Source organism: Hyperolius riggenbachi, chromosome 2, assembly GCF_040937935.1.
Source record: "Hyperolius riggenbachi isolate aHypRig1 chromosome 2, aHypRig1.pri, whole genome shotgun sequence".
In the NCBI taxonomy this organism is placed as follows: Eukaryota; Metazoa; Chordata; class Amphibia; order Anura; family Hyperoliidae; genus Hyperolius; species Hyperolius riggenbachi.
The window spans coordinates 210,803,183-210,817,805 of NC_090647.1; positions in this window are offsets into that span (position 1 = coordinate 210,803,183).

The following is a 14,623-nucleotide window of genomic DNA, read 5'->3' on the forward strand; positions in this document are numbered from 1 at the left end:
CCTTTTGCTGACATTGTGTTACTCTGCCAAAATACTGTGCCTTATTACTGTCTATTTACTGCTGTGCACCGGCTGCATTGTTTGAACATCTTGCTGCACCCTCTGAACATCACGTTCACAACAGTTGCCTGCTTTTGGACATGACCTTTTTTTTATCACTGCTTATCCATCACTGTGCACCTGCTCGTGAATAATCTTGGAACCTTTGAGTACCACCAGTTGCCTGCTTGTGGACAGGAACTCTGAATCAGCCTTTCACTGACATTACACAACTCTGCATCCCTGCATCTTTGTACTAAGGACTCTGACTTTTACAGCTTTAAGGGTTGCCTCCTTGAATCTTTGGTGTTTTACATTACTTGCCCGATTTCCTCCAGGCCATGCCATGCTGATATTATACATTATGTATGATGAAGTACAATTGCTGTTGTGATATAACATCTCTTCCCTTAGCTGCCCAGATACTCAGATCTCCAAAATGTGTGATTAATATATGACTTTTAAAGTGTACTATTAAATAGGATTTTTTATCCATACATCTTTTTGTGGCTATGACTCATTGAGTTAAAGGATACCACAGCCCACAGGCTGTGGTAAAATAAATGAAGCATGGTGTAGGGAAAAAAAGGACATACTCACCGCTCCCCTTGCTCCCTGCCATTGGGTCCCGCTCATCTGCTACTGCTCCCGGTACCGGCCGACTCTTCTGACCCCTGACCCGGACATACTTATTATAAAAGTGCCTGCTTCCCATCCCTCCCAACTCACTCCCCCTCCGCTCTCTCTCCAAGTATGTCCTTTTTTTTCCCTACACCATGCTGCATTTATTTTACCACAGCCTGTGGGCTGTGGTATCCTTTATGATTTGGGTGCAGATGGGTTCTGCTTCTTCTCCTCGCTCTTTTCAACCCAGCTCACTCTGAGTCATATTACTATATGTGTATTATGTACAATTAAGAGTGGATTGGTGTTGGATGAATCGCATATACATTACATAGGCTATTGGGTGAACTATTGTAGCACTAGCAGCACTGCACCCCTGTCTCTAAAAGATAAAGTACACTGGACAGTGGACACACAGAACAGCAATATAACAATAGCAAGAAAAAAAACACAGCACTTATAAGGGCTATTGGGTGATCAGGATGATGAACTAGTACTGAAGTGGCAGCAACAAGAGCACTTGACAAACAGAACTGCAGCTAACTATCACTGGCGTAACAATAGGGGATGCAACCCCTGCCCCCGCTCGGGGCTGTTTTGGGGGGCTGGAGGGGTCGCAGCATGAGGGGAAAGGCATGCCCACAGTCGGTGGGGAGGGGGGAAGGTCCCCCCTCCCTCACCTCGGGGCTCTCCACTCTGCGCTCCTCTCCAGCTTAATAAGTGTCCAGGCAGCAGCGGGCAGCGGCTGATACATACCTTCCTCCCTTCTTCCGTGCAGTCCAGCGTGCGTTCCTCACTCTAGTCTCTGGCGCGACTCGCGTCAGAGACTAGAGTGAGGAACGCACGCTGGACGCACAGAAGAGGGAAGGAAGGTATGTAGCAGCCGCTGCCCGCCGCTGCCCAGAGACTTATTAAGCTGGAGGAGAGCGCAGAGGGGAGAGCCCAGAGGTAAGGGAGGGGGGGACCTTCCCCCCTCCCTGCCGACTGTGGGCATGGCTTTCCCCTCATGTAGCGACCCCTCCAGCCCCCTAAAATGGCCCTGAGCGGGGGCCCGCTCAGAATTTCTGCAGGGGGCCCGGTGGGGCCTAGTTACACCCCGGCTAACTATGCTATCCATCTCAGTACAGCATAACACAGCTCTCCCTGCTCTCTGCCCAGCACAGAAGCCAAATGCAGATGCCAACAACAGTTCCTTGCACGACATCCGGTACTTGGCAAATAAAATCTATTCTGATCTAGCTGATCTGAAAATGGCTGCTTTGCTGGTGTTTTTAGGGAGGGGGGGGGGGGGTGGCAGGATGGAGGGATACCTGATTGGCTGCCATGTGTCTGCTGACTCAAGGTGAGGGGTCAATTTTTGGCTCCATGTATACATATGGGGGGGGGGGGGCGGATCAAACACGCCATATGTTCGCCAGTGGGCGAACAGGCGAACAGGTGATGATCGCCGGGAACTGTCCACCTGCAAACAGTTTAGGCCTTCTTTGTAACCAATTGGCTACAAAATGAGCTCATTGGTAGAGATGGCTCGAACCTCCGATTTTTGATTTGCGAACTTCCGAAAAAGTTTGCGAACCTGTGAACTTTTCGAACTGCAATAGACTTCAATGGGCAGGCGAACTTGAAAAACTACAAACACTGTTTCTGGCCACAAAAGTGATGGAAAAGATGTTTCAAGGGGTCTAACACCTGGAGGGAGCATGGCGGAGTGGGATACATGCCAAAAGTCCCGGGGAAAATTACGGATTTGACGCACAGCAGGGTTATAATCCCTAAAAGGCAGAAATCACATTGCATTGCTAAATTGGAGGCCTAAAGTGCATGAAAACATCTTGCGTGTGTATACATGGATCAGCAGTTAGTGTAAGTAGTGTACTGCTTCACACTCACAGACCAAACTCACTGTGTAACACTCCGCAAACAGCTTTTTGTGTAGTGATGGCCGTGCTGGACTGGTGCGCACCATGGCGAGAGTGCAGGCGATGGCTGTTTTCAAGCCCATATGGTCGGGCTGAGGTAGCTCAATGACAGAACAACAGTGACTGTCCAGCTGATCGAATTTGGTCTGTCCACAATGAAGCAACAACCTTAATATCTTGGGTGTGCCCCCCAACACACTCATATAGGTCATTGCTTCATTGTGATATGCAAGCCCCTTCACCGCGGCAAGGTAATGATCACGAAGGGGAATTGACACATGTACATGCCTTTTGTTTTGTTGTTGCAGCCGCAGTGCAGCCAGAAAAATTAGGCATGTACAAGCACGAGAAAAAATATCATTATGTTTGGTAGCAGCATCCATAAAATTCAGGAATCCACCTGGAGTCCTGGACTCTGTTGGTGATGGCGGAGAAGGCAGTCAAGCGTCCTAAAGGCAGAGATGCTGTGTGGGGAGTGGGGACTGATTTAGTCTTGGGGCAGGCAGCAGCGGTTGGCAGGCAGAGATGCTGTGTGGGGACTGACTTAGTCTTGGGGCAGGCAGTCACACGGCATGCAGGCAGAGATGCTGTGTGTGTCTACTGACTTAGTCTTCGGGCAGGCAGTAGCCCTTCGGGATCCATGCCTCATTCATTTTGATAAAGGTGAGGTACTGAACACTTTTTTGACCTGACTGCTGGTGGTATAATACAGTGTGCAGTCACACAGGTGCAGGGAAAAGGTATGCAGTGACTGCTGCTATAATACAATTGTGCAGTCACACAGGTGCAGGGAAAAGGTATGCAGTGACTGCTGCTATAATGCAATTGTGCAGTCACACAGGTGCAGGGAAAAGGAATGCAGTGACTGCCGCTATAATTTAATTGTGCAGTCACACAGGTGCAGGGAAAAGGTATGCACTAACTGGTCGTGGTATTGTATAATACAAAGTGCAGTCACACAGAGGCAGCAAAAGGTATGCACTGAATGTGCTGGGCCTTGCACAGTACAGCAATTAGCAAGGGCCAACTGCGACAGACAGGGCTGTATATGCAGTGTAAGTTACACACACACAAAAAAAACCACATCAGAAGAACATTAGCTCTCAAAAGAGCTGTTTTGGGGTGCTTTTCATCAACAAATATTAGCAAGGAGCAAGCTAACAGAACTCCTAACTATCGCTTTCCCTACCTCTCCAATGTCTCTCCCTTCTCTCACTAATACAGCAGCACACAGTGTGAGAACATGGCCGACGCTGCTGCCTTTTATAAAGGGGTGCTCCAGGAGGGAGTGCAGCATGATTGGCTGCCATGTGTCTGCTGACTGTGATGTAGAGGGTCAAAGTTTAGCCAGGGCTGGATTTGTACCGTTTACCGCCCAAGGCCCACTATCAGCAGCCCCCCACCCCCCTCCTTTTTTTTTTAGAGTTTTTCTTACAAATCTAATGTACAGGTCATTGACCAATGCTGAGTAATTCTGCTTATGTTTTTGTGAAAAAAAAATAAGTCTTTCTATATTCTCTCTTCGCTACCTGATGCTGGAGTCTTTACACAACCACAGCTACATAACCACAGCTTTGTTAACAGAACTAAACATATTCTGAGTATACATGACAAGGATTAAACACCCCCTCTAAATACTAAATGTATCCTTCTCAAGTAAACCTTCCACCACTCACTTTTAGTAGAGAAAGATAAAGAGGTGCAGGGTTGATCTACCGTATGTAGTACACATGAAGTGTGCACCCTGTACATTGATATCATCTATTCTAACATTTTAATGTTTCAAGATGTAATACCCACCTGTCTATATCCCTGCTTGATCACCTGCACATTTAAGTTTGCAGTTGTGCTGCTAGCCATATTCTGCTAGCACAGAGTTTGTGCATTTGCATATGTAGAGTACAGTAAGAAATAGCCTGTCCCAACGTAGAGCTGAGTGAGAAGTAACTTACTGGCTCCTGCTCTCCACAAAGTTCCTGCCCTCCATAGATGTAGCTGCCAGTTGGCAGATTCATTACCTGTCCCTTTTGTCCGCGGTGCCGCTACTGCTTGCACGCCCACACGCTGTCCAAATAGATCCTCCTCCACAAAGTTCCTGCTCGTTCGCCTGCCCTCCGGAGACATTGCAGCTGGCAGATCAGCTGTTTCATTTCCCGTCTGTACCGCTTGTATCCGCGGTACCGCTCCTGCTTGCCCGATCACACGATATTCATTTAAATCCTCCTCCACAAAGTTCCCCTGTCTTGCTGCGCTGCCCGAGGCCATAGATAGAGCTACATATCCTCAGCATCGGTAACGGCGCCATAGACTTTGAATACAGGAAGTGAGCAATGATGCTACTTCCTGTAAACGGCACCATCATTGGGCACTGATTGCTCTCGCAGGACAGTACTGAGAGGGGCGCCGCTTTAGATATGCAGCTCTATCTACGGTCCCAGGCAGCGCAGCAAGACAGGGGAACTTTGTGGAGGAGGATCTACTTAGACATCGGGCGGGCGAGTAGGAACGTTACCGCGGACACAAAACAAGCGGCACAGACAGTTAATGAAACAGCTGTTCTGCCAGCTGAAAGGTCACCCTAGCCAAGCTGTCGCCCTAGGCCATGGCCTTTGTGGCCTGCCCACAAATCCGGCCATGAGTTTAGCCCAATGATGTAGTATAGGGGGCAGGTCGAACTTGCTAAGTGTTCGTGGTTCGCCGCAAACTTGAACTAGCTAAGTTCGCATGAACCGTTCGGGCCATCTCTACTCATTATACTAGACAGGGAAGAAACAGTGGAGCCAATCAGGGCCGGCGCTACCATAGAGGCAAAGTAGGCAGTTGCCCCAGGGCCCCAGAGCCTGTAGGGGCCCCCAGTGGCTACAAGAGGAAAAAAAAATTTCAAATCGACCTTATAGTTCTTGAGAAAATCGATTTTAAAGTTTCAAAGGAAAAAAAATACACATTTAAAAACCCACCGACTTTAATGGTTAATAGCAAATCCACCTTAAATGCTAGAAACTCAAACATTTTTTAGGATATGTTAAGGCGATCATTGGGAATAAGAGGAAAAAACAAGTTTTCAAAAAGACCTTATCGTTTTTGAGAGAATCAATTTTAAAGTTTTGAAGGAAAAAAGTATACTTTTAAATGCGGTAAATGTCACTTTTAGTAGCAAACCTAACGGTAGTGTAATTTTACATGTATCAAAAGAAAGAGCAATACATTTCCTGACGGGGTTTCCATACGCAGCTGGATCGCTTTGGCCAGGGATCGCTATACAGCCGCAATATGGCTGTATGAAGATCCCTGGCATTTTTTTCCTATTTTCCCAATTTTTTTATTTATGTTTAAAGTGTGGGAATTTTTTTTTTAATTATGTGGGGTCCCCCCTCCTGAAACTTTTTAACCCCTTGTCCCCCATGCAGGCTGGGATAGCCAGAATGTGGAGCTCCGACCGATTGGGGCTTCACACCCTGACTATACCAGCTGCAAAAAAGGTCCCTTAATGCCGATTTTTGTTCTGGGGTATCTGTTGCCCCCCCCCCCCCCCCCGGTTTATTCTGCCCTGGGGCCCCATTGTTGCTTAAACCGGCCCTGGAGCCAATTGTCTATTTTGTGGATCACAGTATGTATACGATAAACTGCCATAAGAACGTTTCCAAAGTCTGTTCTCACTTCCTTTCTTTCTCTTTTGTTTATTTTTACAGCTTTATATACTGAGTTTGTCAAGTGAAATACAGTGCTTGAAAAATACTTTATTATCATTGTTTTCTATTGCATTATATATTCATATGACATAAATATATTTCATCCTCATAAAAAAATTATATTATGGAATACTGTATACAATTAACCCTTTTTAATCAACGAATCTTATTTCTGTTAAAACCGTAGAATGGGTATTGCATAATACTGCTACTTTATTTAGGAAACCCATAAAAGTAGTTTTTCTATAAATGTATTTTTTTGTAAAGAAAAAAAAAAGATTATTTTTACTTGGGTGTGAGCAACAAATTTAGTGCTAGGCTCACTTTCTAAGAATTCCATTTCATCTTTATGCCTAGTCCTGACTGGGGAAAGTGTAGGTTTAGTGCTATGTAATGGCTATCATTATACCCTCTGCATCCTCTTCTCAGTGCCAGCCTTTCAAATGATCAACACATTATTCCTAGATAAGACTCAAAAGAGCAGCTTAATGTCAGGGTTTTGTAGAACAATAATAAATGGTTCAAAACGGAACAGATGAAACTACTAGAAAAATATTTGTGGATAGTGGATAAGGAAGAGTGTCTGTGGATGTTTAGGACAAAATCTGTGACAAAGATAAGCAATAACATCTCCAGTAAGAACCCAGATAAAATAGTCAGTACGCATAATTAAATGAAAATGCCCACAGGTTCTGTATACCTGTCAAGCTGTTTACAATAAATAGAAGATTGTGCAGAAAAAGTTTTATAAAACACACTGCCATTTTTGCTAAATCAATAGGAAAGTACATGCTTCATGAAAACTCTCACTTACGCATGTGACTAAAGGGGGAATGGGTTTGGTCGGTATCAGTTCAAAAGGGCGCCTGAGCCATCTGGGTAAAAAGGAAGCCTTCATAGACTTCAATGTTATTTGCTGCAAATCTTAGCTATAAATCTTAGCTATAAGCTGGTGAAAAAAAGGGTGCACAAGTTTTTTTTCTCGGCTATAACAGGGGATCCTATTATAGCCGAGATTTTTTTTGCCTATAAAGGCCACTGGATATAGCCAAGATTTTTTTTTTCGGCTATGAAAGGGTGAGCGGTCAGTACGCTGGTCTGCTGGGCACTTTGTCGCTCTGTTATAGATCTGTTGATGTAGTTAAATGAGACCTTATTACTTGTGCTTTAGCTAGTTTCTTGATAAATATATATGCAGACTTAATATATATTTATCCGTTAGTTGAGCCGTTTGTTATTTTTCTGTATTATTGTGTATTGCCTTGTTTCCATGCCTGATGGATGTTTGCTGCATTCACGGTGGGTCAGTGAAGTCCATTATCCTGATAGCTTGGATTCTGCCATCACCACGTTGGTGACTGGTAGTATTCCTGCTACTCTAGTTTCTGGGGACGTAACTATAGGCTGTGGTTGCTATTAGTTACATTCTTTCCTGTAGTCTTGCCTGTGTGGATGCTTGCTGGTGACTGCTGTTAGCCTGCTTGCTCTGCTTCTGTGGACGTGACTGTGAGCTGCGGTTGCTACTTGTTACGCTCCAATCTATAGTCCTGTCTTGTACCTGTCTGAATGCTTGCTATCGCTAAGGCAGCGCAACATCGCACTGCGCTGCCATTGTGTCTTACTTGTAGCAATATCGGAATCCCAGAGCTGCAGTTGCTCTGGGCAACCCGTGTAGCCTCTTCCATTATTCAGCTACCAGCCTTGTTGCTCTAGGTGGTCAAAGTATAACCCCCAAGCATTACACCAAACATGGCATTTCCTTCCTTATTACCCAGAAGCAAGGGAAAATGTTCCCTGGCTATTGTTTACCTTTAGGAAATATGAAAACACTTGATGTTTACAGTAAAGATGCCTGGCAGTCTGTACATCGTGGACAGATAAGCACTCTGGCCTTGGGCTGGCCCTGTGTGAGACACAAGACCATGTTCCACAGTGCTTCTAGAAATGCTCCTTAAAGAGAGACTCTCTGCAAGTCAAGTCTTTTAACTAACCTCAGTTAACCTCCCTGGCGGTAAGCCCGTGCTGAGCACGGGCTATGCCGCCGGGAGGCACCGCTCAGGCCCCGCTGGGCCGATTTGCATATTTTTTTTTTTTTTTGCTACTCGCAGCTAGCACTTTGCTAGCTGCGTGTTGCATCCGATTGCTGCCGCTACCCGCCGATCCGCCGCTATTCGTCGTGCCGCGGCCGCCCCCCAGACCCCGTGCGCTGCCTGGCCAATCAGTGCCAGGCAGCGCTGTGGGGTGGATGGGAGTCCCCTTTGACGTCACGACGTCGATGACGTCGGTGACGTCATCCCGCCCGTTGCCATGGCGACGGGGGAAGCCCTCCAGGAGATCCCGTTCTTTGAAAAAAAAATTCAAAAACACTACTTTGCTGCCCCCTGGCGGATTTTTTTAAACCGCCAGGAGGGTTAAAGTAACTGAGGCCTAGGAATTCAAGCATATCATACTTAAATTGTAACATGGAGGAGGAGTTGGAGGTCCCTAACCTGGATGCTGAAGGGTAGCAGCAGAGCGTCGCTGATGTAGTGCGGGGGTGGTGCTTTCAGGAGGATACGGTGCAGGAAGAGGACAGCCATGTCCTCTTTGAGGATGACGGCAATGAAGATGTGGCTGCAAATCCCAGCCTCTTCCCCATGGCTTCGCACATGTTGTGCTGCCTTCGAAGGGACCCCCGAGTCATCCATATGCATGAAACTGAGGACATCGGGATCACCTTGATCCTGGACCCGTGTGTGAAGGGGAAGCTGGGACAGTTCAGGCCACCACCAAGTGCGGCACAAGGGAGTTGCAGGAGGCCCTTGTGCGCAGACTGCAGGAAGCATTTCCCCAGCCTTCCACCCCTACTGTTGCTGTTCTGCCAACACAGCAACAGGTGCCTGCGGCAATCAGTAGCAGCACCAGCAGCATTCGATGCCCTGGAGACCTTCTGAGCCTAACGAAGAGCCTGTATGCAGTGGAGCTTCACAGAGCAGAGGTGCCAGCCACAGCATCCGCCTTCAACCAGTAGCAGCGACTGACCAGCATGGTGTCTGACTACATGGGCAGCACAGTGGTGTAGTGGTTAGCGCACTCGTCTTGCAGTGCTGGGTCCCCGTTTTGGTTCCCAGCCAAATCAACACCTGCAAGGAGTTTGTATGTTTTCCCTGTGTCTGTGTGGGTTTCCTCTGGGCACCCTGGTTTCCTCACACATCCAAAAAAACATACAGATACTTACAATTTTTTGGCACAATTCTCGTGCTGTGGTGCCACCAATGAGGGGCCATGCCTTTCTGTGCTGCTGCGGAGTGCTTGGTCCTCCTCCTGCTGCTGCTGCTGATGATCTTGTGTTTAACTACAAAAGTCGATTTATCGTGCTGTGGTGCCACCAGTAAGGTGCCATACTCTTCTTCTGTGCTGCCACAGAGTGCTGCTTAGTCCTTCTGCTGCCGCCTCTCATGTCGTATTTAACGACAACAGCAGTCTGTGTACCCACCACCAGGGTCTACGGATGCTACAATTTTTGGGCTGATTTATCGTGCTGTGGTGCCACCAGTGAGATGCCATACTTTTCATCTGTGCGGCTGCAGAGCACTGCTTAGTCCTTTTGCTGCCGCCTCTCATGTCGTATGTAACAACAACAGCAGTCTGTGTTCACACCGACAGGGTCCACGGACAACTCTGCTGCCATGTCATTTATTGCTATCGCTGTTAAAAAAAAAAAAAAAAAACTCTCTGGGTGTTTTTTTTTCAAAAACATTTTATTTTGTTTTTTCCCTCAAGAACAAACAGAGGATTAAAAGATTTCTGCAATCAGGGTATTACCAAATATCAGTGTACAAGAATATTGGTAGTATACTAACAAACCTCTTTAACTACCCCTAAACATCTCCCACCCTTTCCCTCCCACAGTTAATTCCCACCAAAATGTTGTAGATATACTCGTATTTATGATAGGATTCTTATGAACTGGGTCTGAGTTTTTAGGTGATTTCCAGTCTGCCTAGAGGGCGTGCCCTGTAGTTGGGCTGTGCAAAACTAGGCTGTATATTTCAAGTGTTTCATTAGGTCATTTTTTTCCTTTGTGGTAAAAGAGGTGAGTATAAATTGCTTCCATGTTGTAAATAGGTGTTTGGTTCTCTTTTTTTCTGAAAAATCTGTCAAGGTTGAAAAGGTGGGTAGAGATGGCCCGAACCTCCGATTTTTGATTCGCAAACCGGGTTTGCGAACTTCCACGAAAGGTTCGGTTCGCGCGAACTTTCGCGAACCGCAATAGACTTCAATGGGGAGGCGAACTTTTAAAACTAGAAAAAATTATGCTGGCCCCAAAAGTGATGGAAAAGATGTTTCAAGGGGTCTAACACCTGGAGGGGGGCATGGCGGAGTGGGATAAATGTCAAAAGTCCCGGGGGAAAATCTGGATTTGATGCAAAGCAGCGTTTTAAGGGCAGAAATCACATTGAATGCTAAATTGCAGGCCTAAAGTGCTTTAAAACATCTTGCATGTGTATACATCAATCAGGGAGTGTAATTAGAGTACTGCTTCACACTGACACACCAAACTCACTGTGTAACGCACCACAAACAGCTGTTTGTGTAGTGATGGCCGTGATGGACTGGTGTGCACCATGGCGAGAGTGCAGGCCGTGGTGGTTTTCAAGCCCATATAGTCGCCGGACTGTGGTAGCTCAATGACAGAACAACAGTGACTGTCCAGCTGATCAAATTTGGTCTCTCCACAATGAAGCAACGACCTTATTATCTTTGGTGTGCCACCCCCAGGGCCGGCGCTACCATAGAGGCAGAGTAGGCAGCTGCCCTAGGGCCCCAGAGCTTGTAGGGGCCCCCAGTGGCTACAAGAGGGAAAATTTTTTTTTCAAATCGGCCTTATAGTTTTTGAGGAAATCGATTTTAAAGTTTCAAAGGAAAAAAAATACACATTTAAAAACCTGCCGACTTTAATGGTTGATAGCAAATCCACCTTAAATGCTAGAAACCCTAAATTTGCAGGATATGTTAAGGAGATCATTAGGAATAAGAGGAAAAAACAATTTTTCAAAAAGACCTTATAGTTTTTGAGAAAATTGATTTTAAAGTTTCGAAGGAAAAAAGTATACTTTTAAATGCGGTAAATGTCACTTTTAGTAGCAAACCTAACGGTAGTGTAATTTTACATGCATCAAACGAAAGCGCAATACATTTCCTGATGGGGTTTCCAGGGGGTCTATACGCAGCCGCAGCGCTTTGGCCAGGGATCGCTATACAGCCGCAATATGGCTGTATGAAGATCCCTGGCATTTTTTTCTATTTTCCCCCCAAAAATTTTATGTTTAGAGTGTGGGATTTTTTTTTTTAATTATGTGGGGTCCCCCCTCCTGAAACTTTTTAACCCCTTGTCCCCCATGCAGGCTGGGATAGCCAGAATGTGGAGCTCTGACCGATTGGGACTTCACACCCTGACTATACCAGCTGCAAAAAAGGTCCCCTAATGCCGATTTTTGTTCCGGGGTATATGTTGGGGGGTGGGGCCCAGGTTTATTTTGCCCTGGGGCCCCATTGTTGCTTAAACCGGCCCTGGCCACCTCCTGAGACACTCATATAGCCAGCGGTCATTGCTTCATTGTGATACGCAAGCCCCTTCACCGCGGCAAGGTAATGATCATGAAGGGGAATGGGCACATGTACTTGCCTTTTGTTTTGTTTAGGCAGGCATGTACATGAAGAAAGCAGGCATGTGCACCAGAAAAATTAGTATAGCAGCCTTAAAAATTCAGGAATCCACCTGGAGTCTTGGACCCAGGGGTGCCTCTAGCCTTTCTGTCACTCCAGGCGGTAAATTCTGTGCCGTCCCCCCCCCCCCCCCCCCCACACACACACACACACACGATCAAAGGAAGGGTACACACACAGGCTTTTACCAGGAACCTGGGCCTTGACAAAGAGGACCTTATTGATTCCAACTCAATTGTTGGCTGTAATGGTCAGATGCCTTTAACCTCCCTAGCAGTATGATTATTTCTGGATTTTAGGTCCTGAAAGTAGTGCAATTTTTTCACACGCTTTTAGAACCTAAAAATGATATCGCTAGATAGATCTGTGGCAGCCCTGCACATTCCTTACCTCCCATGGATCAAACTCAGGGTTACCACTCTGAGCTGCGGGATTTACAGCCCGAGCCTGACTTGGGGTTACCGCTAAGGAGGTTAATGTGTGCGTGTTGGAACGATACACTTGCACAGTTCCAGGAAAAAGTCTGTGTGCGGACCCTTCCTTTGATCTCTTGGATGTTCTTTTACAATGGCTCAGCACCAGCGCTCACTCTCTCTAGGTGTGCGATCCTTTCGATTGCACACAGACACACACACGCATCAAATGCAGTTAATGACCCTCACAGATCAAATGCAGATATCAAATGCAGATAATATTTCCCCACAGATCAGATATGCCTCCCATCAATCTCATGCAGATAACGTTCCCCACAGATCAAATGCAGATATGTCCCCACAGATCAGATATGACTCCCATCAATCTCACGCAGATAACGTTCCCCACAGATCAAATGCAGATATGTCCCCAAAGATCAGATATGCCTCCCATCAATCTCACGCAGATAACGTTCCCCACAGATCAAATGCAGATAATATGTCCCCACAGATCAGATATGCCTCCCATCAATCTCATGCAGATAACGTTCCCCACAGATCAAATGCAGATATGTCCCCACAGATCAGATATGCCTCCCATCAATCTCACGCAGATAACGTTCCCCACAGATCAAATGCAGATATGTCCCAACAGATCAGATATGCCTCCCATCAATCTCACGCAGATAACGTTCCCCACAGATCAAATACAGATATGTCCCCACAGATCAGATATGCCTCCCATTAATCTCACGCAGATAACGTTCCCCACAGATCAAATGCAGATATGTCCCCACAGATCAGATATGCCTCCCATCAATCTCACGCAGATAACGTTCCCCACAGATCAAATGCAGATAATATTTCCCCACAGATCAGATATGCCTCCCATCAATCTCATGCAGATAACGTTCCCCACAGATCAAATGCAGATATGTCCCCACAGATCAGATATGCCTCCCATCAATCTCACGCAGATAACGTTACCCACAGATCAAATGCAGATAATATTTCCCCACAGATCAGATATGCCTCCCATCAATCTCACGCAGATAACGTTCCCCACAGATCAAATGCAGATATGTCCCCACACATCAGATATGCCTCCCATCAATCTCACGCAGATATGTTCCCCACAGATCAAATGCAGATATGTCCCCACAGATCAGATATGCCTCCCATCAATCTCACGCAGATAACGTTACCCACAGATCAAATGCAGATAATATGCCCCCACATATCATGCATGCTCCCCATACATCACATGCAGATCTGTGCTTCTATTCAGTTTCCAGTCACAGCAGGAGGGGGAGGGGAAGGAGGAAATTCATATGGAGACCTTTAGCACAGAAGAGGTTAACATAAAACCCACTAGGAAAGCTGGGGAGGGGGAGGGCTTTGGGAATTCAGTGTTTATTTGCACACAGACAGACAGATAGCCAGTCCACCACCAGTATTGCCACATACATAGAGAACACCGGACCTCAGAGATCCGAGCTCTAACAGCAGCATCTAAAGGTGCTCAGTGACTCTCACACTGTGCACACACATGACCATGCTCTTCTTGTTTCTGCTGCTGCTGCTGCTAATTCTTTCTCCCGGAGTCCCCTCCCCACCTCCTTACACTGCTGTGATTAGTTCACGAAGCTCAGCACTCGCTCTTCTCTCTCTGGCTTCCTCCTGACATTCCAGAGACCCTCTCTTCTCCTCGCAGACAAACTCAGCGGGCACGCCGAGCAGCCAATTGTCAGGTTAGGTCATGTGGCCTGGCCGACGGCTGCTAACCCAAACTTTCTTATGGCGGGGTGGAGCTAAGAGGAGGGTGTTGTCCAGGGGTTGATTGGTCCAGGGGACGGGTTGCGCTTGTAGGCATCGCTATGGCAGTGATTTCAACTAGTTTATGCAGCGGCCAGCATAGAATGAATATGCAGTCTTCAGCCGCTCTGCAAGATCCAGCAGATGCGCCCTGAAGGCAAATGGCGCCTCAGGCAGCTGCCTGGAGTGCTTATGCCTTTAGGCGCCCCTGCTTGGACCCTGTTGGTGGTGGCGGAGAAGGCAGTCAAGTGGCCTGCGGGCAGATATGCTGTGTAAGGAGCAACTTAGTCTTGGGGCAGGCAGTCACACGGTGTGCAGGCAGAGATGCTGTGTGTGGGGACTGACTTCGGGCAGGCCTGAGCGTTCTTTGCAGACCAGCTGCCTGTGCAGGCAGGCAGCTTTTTGACCATTGTTT